Raw genomic sequence first — 10,055 nt, 5'->3', positions numbered from 1 at the left:
AAATGTGAAATTTAAATGGCTAATAAATATGTTATCCCTGAGTATATTTTGTTCAAACTTCTTAATTACTCTGTAAATTATGGTGAATTTTAAATGGAAAGAAGGTTCTCAGATCTTTAATTGTGAGTGTATGTGCTGTTCATTAATTTTCCAAGTGTACCTGAGTTAGGAATAAGAGAAACAATAGCAATAATAGGAGAAAGAGAGTTTCTGTGTTTAACTGTAAGGATTCAATACAATATAGAAGACTACAAATATGACAACATTGAAACACTAAAGCCAAGTCTAGCATGTAGAGTTATGGGAGTGATATAGGGAAAGCATTACTCCTAACTGGAACATGAAGAATGAGGCCACTCCCTTTCTAAGTTATGCTTGCTAATCCCAAAATTTTGTAAAAAGAATGGAAGAATGATTCTGTTTCCAATGCAAGTCAGATATACGATCATGGACTTAACTGGAAAGAAAGAGTCCATCTTGAGAGAACAGGGATCATACTAGCAACGAACCTGGTGGCTAAGATCACATTAATTTTTCTTTCTTTTTCTCATATATATTTTTTTGCTGTTTTTGGTCATGGCACTTGAACTCTAGCACTGGGCGCTGTCCCTCTGCTATTCAGCTCAAGGCTAGTGCTCTACCATTTGAGCCACAGTGCCACTTCCACTTTTATGGTAATTATTGTAAAAAAAAAGTGTCTCCAGTAATTTCCTACCCGGGATGGCTTTGAACCCCTGTCCTCAGATCTCACCACCACTTGGCTTATGATCACATTTCTAGCAGTGTACACTCAGCATATGTAATGTGTATGTTCATCTATCTTTATATGAATTCTTGAGTTAGAAATCTGGGCTACAGCTTACACTTTATACTCACAAAAATTTTTGTAGTTTAAAAGTTAATACTCCTGGAAAAATAAAACCTAAGGATGTAAAGGAGTCTGGGATGTTCAGTTTGCATCCAGCCTGGGCAGAACAGGCTTTGAGACACTACCTATAATTAACCAGCCAAAAGCTGGCATATCAGTCATGATCAAGATGCTGAATAAGAGCTTGAGACTTTTGCATACATACATACAAACATACACAGACACACATAGGCACTTATATGTGCACACAAAAATACAAAATGAAACAATTCTCACAATATGTAGAAAAGTTAGAAAACAATAGAAAATAAGTACTGAGTAAGATTAGAATTAAGTGATAACTTTTAATATTAGAAAGCCTTCAAATGCACTATCTTCAAAAAAGTTGAGAATATTACATAGGTTGGGACCAGAGATAGTAAGAGAGTCAAGTAATCATTATTAATGGGATCAGATCCATGGAGGAATGAATCAGAGACCCAGGCAGGTACATCTGAAAATGTTCATATCCATTGTCAAATGTAAGAACATCTCTGAAAGTAGTACATAAATAGTCTGTGCAGTCAGTCTAGTGGATAAGATCATAAGAGAAGTTTAGAATTGCTAGTCTGTTTCTAGATTAAATAAACCAACAAACTATGGCAGGGCAATGTGATACAAGCTTGGAATTCTAGCACTCAGACTAAAACAGGAGATTAGAGAGTGGAATTACATAGCGATACCTTCCCTGGACAAGGTAGTATACTTTTGTCTCAATAAAACAAACCAAACAACAAGAAAGGAATACACAGTTTAAGTTTGGGATAATTTTGTCACTATGTTTAGAGAAGTCAAGTTTTCTATGGAAATGCAACTCATATATATCCTCAGTTGTGTTTTAAATGCTCTCTCCATTACAGAACATTCCTAGATTCAAAATGACTCACGATTTCCATCTAAAATTTGAAAAAGTAAGTAATTACGTTCCTCCTTAAACATTGAGAAAAATGCTAGGTTTGGGTTTGGTTTTCATTTTTGTTTTTGTTTTATTGGCTTGTCTTAGAGCTTGAACTCTGGGCCTGGACACTGTCTCTGAACCTGTTTATGCTCAAGGCTTGTACACTACCACTTCAACCTCAGTGTCCCTTTTGTCTGGCTTTTTCTGAAAAGTTTATTGGAGATAAGAATCTAAGGAACCTTCCTGCCTAGGTGGGTTTTGAACCAAAATTTTCCGATCTTAGCAACCTGCATATCTATGATAGTTAAAAAGTATAAATATAAATAATATTTGCATGTGTTGAGAACACAAGAATATCACTGGGGGAACAATGATGCAGCTCAGTTTATTGTGGTGTTCTTTCCAGAACAAGGAGGGCATCACATTAGGAGAGGTGTAGTATTTTTTTCACAATAGAGGTAAGATATTCATGATGTGAATTAAGGAATTTTAAGGTGCACTTTTCAAGTTGGATACTATTGGTCCAGGATAACTTTATGACATAAATCTTGGGATTGATGGTCATAGAAATAATAGCTTACTCTGATAAATAATTGCTTACTCTTTAAGAATTAATTATTACAGATGTTTCATAGTATTATTCTCTATAGAATGTGGCTATTTTTCTGTTGAATTCTCAATCTGTAACACCCCATTGGACACTTTATTTATTGCAGAATTTCATAACATACAAACAGGTACTGTTTTGAATATCTCAGGTATGGAATGTTGAGAATTTAAAAATCAGTAGTTATTAGTCATAGGAATTTTGAATAACCTATATTCTGTCCTCTTAACAACTTATTTACTTTTAAAATTTATGGGTTTCCATAGAATTAAACTGTTTTCGATTTTAGTATGAGAAAAAGTACTAAATTTATTCTTTTTTCAAAATATTGGCAAGTGTATTGTGAAAATATTATCTAGTTGGATAACATTCAAGTTGCTGAATCTCGGATAAAGAAGGGATAATTAATTCAAATTACATGCTAAATAGTGTAATTTTTAAAAAGTTACTACATAAAGAATAATATTTACTATACCAATACAGTTAAATTATATTTTATGCAGCTTATTTTTAAATTTTTATTATCAAATTGATGTACAGTGTGGTTACAGTAATTGTAAGGTAGTGAATATATAACTTTCCAAACTTGTTACCTCTCCCTCCTTGTTCTTATAGTTTTCCTTCATCCCTTCACCCCTCAGAAGTTGTAATGTACATTTCCAATATATTGTATTGTGAGTATTGCTATTGCATTGTTTTTGCCCTTTGTCCTTTGTCTCACCATTTTGTTGTTCCTTTTCCCTTCCCTAATTAAGGTAAAAGTATACACAATACACAGGGTACAAAAATCAAATACAGCAGATATAAACCATAGGGGGAAAACCCAAAGAAAATAGAAATCACATAGTACATCTAAAAGAACCACCACAAATAAAAAAATATATTTCCGTATCTTCGAGTTCATTTTGCTCAGCATCAGCTTATATGGTCATATATAACATAACAGAGCCAATGGAAAATAATAGTTGCATGGACACTATTTCATGAAAACATGTTAAATTTTTGATGGTAAAAGTGGAATTAGTATTGGCGAATTCGCGATTCTGATATAGGAATTTCAAAGAGTTTTAAAGTTATGACAGGTAAATTTTAATTGTTCAAACTTTTTAAAAACTTAACTCATTAAGAAAATTTAAATGGCCTAGGAAAGTAGGCTTTCATGCAAAGAAATCTATGGAGACTTAGTAGAGAGGAAGCAATGTGGATGAAGATGGCTCTTTTTAACACTAAACAAACAAACCTCAGAAAACTTGCTGTAAATCCTGTAGGTTCCTTGACAATTGTCCTTACCCAGGAAATATACTCTCACTGTGTGAAACAAGGTTGTAGTGGAATTTAAATTCAAAGTTCTTTAAAAAAAAAAGACATCAAAATTTTTGAACTAACCTTTAATTATCAAACTATCAAACAGTAATTATCTAAAAAAGATAATTTGGGTCAAAATATTTCGGGAGAAAGTGCCCTCCACAATGAAAGAAGGTATTGGCTTCACACTTTTCTGTTTGTAACTTTCCACAATGTCTTTGCACGTGAAGCAGTGAAACATAGAAATCTGATTCGGTACTTCAAACCAATGATTTCATATTTCTAAGTGGCTCACAAAACATAATATCCTTATTAACATGAGAGAGTGAAGACTTCTGTTATTACATAACCCAAAAAGTTATGGGTTCAGAAAAGAATTGAGCAAATGGAAAAAGTTAGAAAATAGTGTTCTTAGAAACCCTAGCTAAGCGTATTGGCTTCAGCAGTGGAGGGAGGCCAAAACTTTTTATATAGATTGTGTTTATGTTTTTGCTCCCTAAAGTGATTTTTCAGAGCTGATTTAGCTCACTACAATGCAGAACTTATTGAATGAAACATGAAAATAAATTCCACATCTAAATTATGCAACTTAAAAGATTTTTAAAAGAGAAACTATGAAGATGTTGCAGTGGCTGGGCTGTATAGTCCTTCAGCTTCACCAGACTTGAAGCCAAGAAGCTGTGATTAATTGGAAATAAGGCAAGAGCTAAGAGGAAGACATAGAAGTAAGACACAGAAGCATGGCCCTTTTGAAACAGACACTGTCTTCCAAGGTATGGCTGATTTAAATCTATTCTTCTCCATACATCTTGCTGAGCAAATTCAACACCAAGAAAAAAATAATCTATTGAAATAATTCTGCAAAGAATAACTTCACAGTTCCTGATATGGTATCTAAGGAGAGTCTTAAGAGAGAAGATAATAGCGGTGTATTTTTGGTTTCCTCTTAGCAACTTTTTATCAAAATCTATCTTTGAGGATAGAATTGGATGAACCAAAAAGTAATGGAGTACTTATTTTTCTCCTCACTTTAGACACAAGTAGGCTTTCAACATAAAAGAAAAAAGAAAAAAGTATAGCCATATATTTGTGATCACAGCTTCTTGGACTGGTTTTCTGGAGACAATATACATTACATTTGTCCTAATTAAAATAGATGTTGTTTCATGGCCACCAAATGCAAGAGGAAAGTTTAATGGATTCACTTGGCCAATAATAGTATGATAGGAAAAATGGGAAATAATATGTAGTGAATTACTTTGACCAATTATGTTGCCAGAACAAAGAAGGAAAATATAATTCAAAGTGAATTTACTTAAAAGTATGAAGAAAAAGTAGCGAAGAGAGATGAAAGCAAAGATAGAGGATTGTTTTCTCTCCAATGGAGTAATGAGTTCTTGATCTTTTTTCTTCCATTCTATCTTCACAAGCTATCAAATGTGGCTCAGGACTGAAGTATCCAGTTCCAACAAAGAGAACTCGCAGAAGACAGATAATATTTGCAGCAGATGTCGGTGAGTTATAACCTTAGACCATCTATTTAAATCTGTTCAGAATCCTCCCCTACCCCAAACTGCTCTCTTTGAACAGCTTTGTTTGTTTTTCCCAAGACTGCCTTTCATTAACTGTTTAAAATTTTAGACAGGTCATATTCATACTCTCTAGAGATGCCTATTTGGTTGTGATTTTTGTGTTTTTATTTGTTGTTGTGTTTTTTAACTGAATTTCAAAAGGTTGTGGTACAATTAAATATATCACTCTAATTATCCAATGCTCCTGGATCACAGTGACTCATGTCATTCTCAACCAACCACTTCTCCAAGATTTACTTCCGATTTACCACTTCCTTTATCACATGTGTATATTGTACTTGCCCCTTGTTCCATATTTTATTCTTTCTATGTCTTTACTATTATTCCTCTCTGGTTTCAACTTACTGATAGTCATTCTGTTAATCTGTCTGTTAATACTTTGAAAGATTTATATACATTCCATGGAGTTTCAATCCTGCATATACTTGAACTGATGTCAGCTTACATTTCCATAATTCATTCATTTGCAATAACAATTTGCAAGACTGCAGACTTGAAGCACCTAGACATGATTATATTCTCATCCATTTGGAAGATTAATCTTTATTCAACAAAAAAGTTTAAAAATGGCTTGGAATATATTCCTAATTACCAATTTTTATAATTGACTTTGTACAATGGTATATTATTATTTTATTTTACATGGGATAATACTTTCTACTACCTATAAGTTTTGGAAATAGAAAAAAACTAAGATTTACTACTATAGAAGAATATGATAGAAATAGAAGACAGATTTTGTTTGTCACATCTCTGCTGCACACTCATATTCAAGATTAAATTCATATTTCTTTCTATGTTAGACAGGGAAAACATAAAACAATGTATGATAAGACAACTATTCATGACTTTTTAAAATGTTTCTTATTAAGTGATGAAATTTACTTTATAAGCTGAGGTTTGGGGTTTGAAACATGGCAGGCTGATCTATTTAACACATTTCTGGAATGCACCTACTGAACAACACAAATGGTGGGGGCTACTATTTCTACACCTTAATGAATGATTGAACCTGTTTGGCATTAATGCTGGGTAAATAAATCAACTCTATTGTAACTTGCTCCCTACACTTGAAAAACTTGTAATGTCACTAAGTATTATCTACTTATCAAATGTTATTTTGGCAAATGTGATTTTAAAAAGTTTATTTGAAAAGGAATACACTTTCAGGAGATTAAATGTAGGTTATGATTGGTTTGAGAATGACAACATTTTTATAGCACAGAATCAAGTTGTACTAAAGTACCAGTGCTTTGAAGCACTAAGGATCTTCTCAATTAATGTTTTTCTGCATTACATTTGACCTCTAAGTCAAGTTTTCATGGCCTTAGTAGACCATTTATGGATCTATCCTTCCAGGAACTATTTTTGGGCCCATTTATGCTGGACTGAAATCTTAGATTCATCATTAGGGGAGGGGTATTAAAAATAATCTTCTGACACTTTGTGATCTTGTTCACTCATATGGGCTCGTCATTTGTAAATTGAGTTTGAATTACAATAATTTCTCTCAGATTTTGTGAACTCATCCTTCATTTTAAGTTACCTTGCATTTCACAATTACTTGCTGCTAATTCTTGAATCTCAAGGAATTGGGGCCCTGAAATATAAGAAAAGAGAAATTGAGATGGATCTTCAATTACTTTCTGCTGGCATGTTGCATAGGCCTAGCTGAGAAGTCTTGCCCCTGTTATCTGATGATAACATGTAACTGGGACATTGGATCCTAGGACCCATGGGTCCTGAAGAAGAATAATATTTTTTAGACACCATATCATCTAAATTTGGATATAATCTTTAGGAATGCTTCAGAAATATGGAGTAAAACCGTTTGGGGTGAGCGAATTAAAACAATAAACAGAGCAGCAGAGTAAAACCTCCTATAGATTAGAGGAAAACAACATTGTTTCTTTACCATGTGAATTTAGAAGACCACGAACACTTAGAAGGTATCACATGTTTATACCGAAGACATTTGCATTGACACTTTTTATATTCTAATATATATTCTAAACTTAATTATTTATATTCCAATTCTACTTATTGGAATAAATATCAAGTTATTTGTCAAATTATCAATTAATTATAGTAAGTTTCATTGCGTGAAACATGAAATCAGCACATAAATATAAAATATATAACTATATATAATATAATAAAATGGCACATGTTTTGCATTGCTCTGTTGTGGATTGGGCATAAAAGGCAGCTCTGTTCTAAAGTATTATTCCATTATCTCTACCTCAGTGTTTGGTAGAGTTAGACCTAAAGCTTTACCATTTGTAGATTTACAACCTGGAGGCAAGATGAGACATTACCAATTTAAGGCCTAATAACAAAGAGAAACATATGGACTTCTGGATCTATAGAAATATTTGGTTTAAGTTCCTGCCTGGTTGGAAGGTAGATAGGCCAGGAAATTAGGTAATCATGCATATGAACAATTTTTCACCTTCTTGGCTTTAGCTCCTTTTGAAATGATAGGTATAATAAACAATTATATTTTGATAAAATACCTTCTAGACTGAACACTTTTGTCTGAAATGCTCATCTGTATATGATCCCTTGTAACTAAGATTTGTTTTGTTCCAGTAAGACAATCCATGCTGTTAGGATAAGATATTCTGGTTGTTCTGTTCCTACATGGAAGAAGGATAAAGGTTAAGGTAGACCTCATTTGAGAAAATTTCAACTGCAGAAGTTTAGAAGTAGCTGTTAAGCAAGGCCTACTTTGAATCCATTAGTTCTACAAAGCTAACTCAGTTGGATAAATAAGTACTTCAAAAAGCCATTCCCTTTGGACCTAGCTATGAATGCTTCAAAATGAAAAAGACTTAAAATAGTCATTGACAAAATAATTGAAAATGTGAGCAATCGTCTGAACAATATAATTTTTTCCATTATGCACAGAATTTTAGGGAAATAAGATCAGTATCATTGTTAGGAACATTAAGGTTTCCTTGTTACAAATAGGCACCCAAGGATATAAGCCTGTATAAAGATTGTATCATTAAATTGAATACTTCAATTTAGGGGACACTATATGCTTCAGCAACACGTATACCCCAATTGCAACAATACAGAGATTAACATGGCAATTGCACAGGATGATATGAAAATTTGTGAAATATTCCATATTTTTCATTCTTCAGATGCAAGAAATGAAAAACAGTTTTTAAAAAGTTGATTACAAAATTACAAGTGTAATAATACATGTAATTCATATAATTAAAAGTTATTTTCACATCACTGTATTAAATCTTCAAATTAGTGAAGTCTTTACATAGCATAATCTTTAAAAAAACTTTTGAAATTAGACAACATTGTCATTTTATCCCAAAGAAATATACTATAAGGACCTAGGAAAAAAGGAATCTTACACTGTTTCTATATGGAATGCAATCTGAAAGGACACATTTATTAATGAGCCTATATATTATAAAACAATGTAGAATTCAAAGTATTATATCTAGGACAGAATAAAATAGATTATGGATATTATACAAACATAGAATATAGAATACTTTAAAATATAATTTTTCAGACAAACACCAGAAATATGTTCAGTTTCTATACTACTCATTTCAACAGATAAGTTAAAATTCTTTCTGATTAAAAAAGCACAAACTCTCCAGAAACCATTATAGATGTATACAAATCTCTTTTGAATACATTTTGACATCAAAGTCAGGCAATTCACTTGGAAGAATTCCATGGAATCCATGAATTGTTACAGTAAGGTATTGTTGTTATTTGGATTGTGAAAATATTTTGCATGGACACAAACAATGGAATGGAATTTATGAAATTTAAAAAACTTAACCAAACCATGGTGACTTAGAAGAGCAATTTGTACAGCCTTCCAAAACTTCAAAGAGATAGTGATATATACTTATCCTTTTGGCAATATCAAATGCAGTTTCTTCCAACTTATTCTTCAGACCTGACTTGACATAATGGTTCAACAGATGAAGATCCAACGTGTTTTTGCTATCTCTGTTCCCAGCAGCAATATGCAAGGGGGTCAAGAGGCCTTTAGTTTGGGAATTGGTATTTGGATCATGATGAAGTAATAAAACAGCCACTCTGGTATTATTCCACGTAAAAGCACTGTGCAGGGGTGTCCAGCCATTAGTTATTGCAAGAATATCTGCCGATTGAGCCACCAACTCATGGCAAATGTCTAAGTATACCCTATAGGTTTCCTGATGAAGATGGTTATACTCATCTTCATACCTAGTATTCACATGAGTGGCCTTTTTGGAAAGTAGTCCCTGAACTACTGTAGTAGTAAACAGATTATTTTCAGCAGCCCAAAGAAGAAATTTGCTTGGATCCTTCTCCATTTTTTTCTTGCAATTGATACCATTCCTCACTTTTTCATCGTGTTCCTCATCTTCATGACAATTGCCTAACCAGAGACTTTGAGTGCCATTGGGAATGATGTGTACATGTATTTCCCTAATAGTTCATGTTAGTTGAACTGTTCAGCAAAATCCGGTGAATTTTCTGCATCTGTTTTTTCAATATGATTTGTTTTCTCTTTTTCCATTTTTACTATTCGAAATTATTCTAACTGTAGATTAGGGAATTGATGGAGAGCAGAGGAAAGATGTCCCTCCGTATTCAAAGATTCAGACTGAAAATATGGTGTGTTCATGTGCAGTTTATTCTAGGAATGAGAAAAATGCATGCCTCTGATCAATTTATAGAACACACAGAATTTTATGTTTTGAAAAAAGATGG

The 10,055-nt window shown here is 32.8% G+C and overlaps 1 pseudogene; it reads left to right on the top strand.

Moving 5' to 3' along the window:
- Window positions 1-8,352: 8,352 nt before the first annotated feature.
- On the top strand, window positions 8,353-8,451 carry LOC122100559 (annotated as a pseudogene).
- The last annotated feature ends 1,604 nt before the right edge of the window (window positions 8,452-10,055 follow it).

This window comes from Dipodomys spectabilis, unplaced genomic scaffold (assembly GCF_019054845.1).
Source record: "Dipodomys spectabilis isolate Male_0828 unplaced genomic scaffold, ASM1905484v1 ptg000583l, whole genome shotgun sequence".
In the NCBI taxonomy this organism is placed as follows: Eukaryota; Metazoa; Chordata; class Mammalia; order Rodentia; family Heteromyidae; genus Dipodomys; species Dipodomys spectabilis.
Note: the sequence above shows the minus strand (reverse complement) of the source record. Positions and strands in the feature narration are given on the sequence as shown.